Raw genomic sequence first — 586 nt, forward strand, 5'->3', positions numbered from 1 at the left:
AATACAGAGAGAGATATTGGGGTGTGTTATCAGTGAGAGAGTGTTTAATACAGAGAGAGATATTGGGGTGTGTTATCAGTGAGGGAGTGTTTAATACAGACAGAGATATTGGGTTGTGTTATCAGTGGGGGAGTGTTTAATACAGTGAGAGATATTGGGGTGTGTTATCAGTGAGGGAGTGTTTAATACAGTGAGAGATATTGGGGTGTGTTATCAGTGAGGGAGTGTTTAATACAGACAGAGATATTGGGGTGTGTTAGCAGTGAGAGAGTGTTTAATACAGAGAGAGATATTGGGGTGTGTTATCAGTGAGGGAGTGTTTAATACAGACAGAGATATTGGGGTGTGTTATCAGTGAGGGAGTGTTTGATACAGTGAGAGATATTGGGGTGTGTTATCAGTGAGGGAGTGTTTAATACAGAGAGAGATATTGGGGTGTGTTATCAGTGAGGGAGTGTTTAATACAGACAGAGATATTGGGGTGTGTTATCAGTGAGGGAGTGTTTAATACAGACAGAGATATTGGGGTGTGTTATCAGTGAGGGAGTGTTTAATACAGTGAGAGATATTGGGGTGTGTTATCAGT

This window comes from Scyliorhinus torazame, chromosome 24, assembly GCF_047496885.1.
Source record: "Scyliorhinus torazame isolate Kashiwa2021f chromosome 24, sScyTor2.1, whole genome shotgun sequence".
Lineage (NCBI taxonomy): Eukaryota > Metazoa > Chordata > Chondrichthyes > Carcharhiniformes > Scyliorhinidae > Scyliorhinus > Scyliorhinus torazame.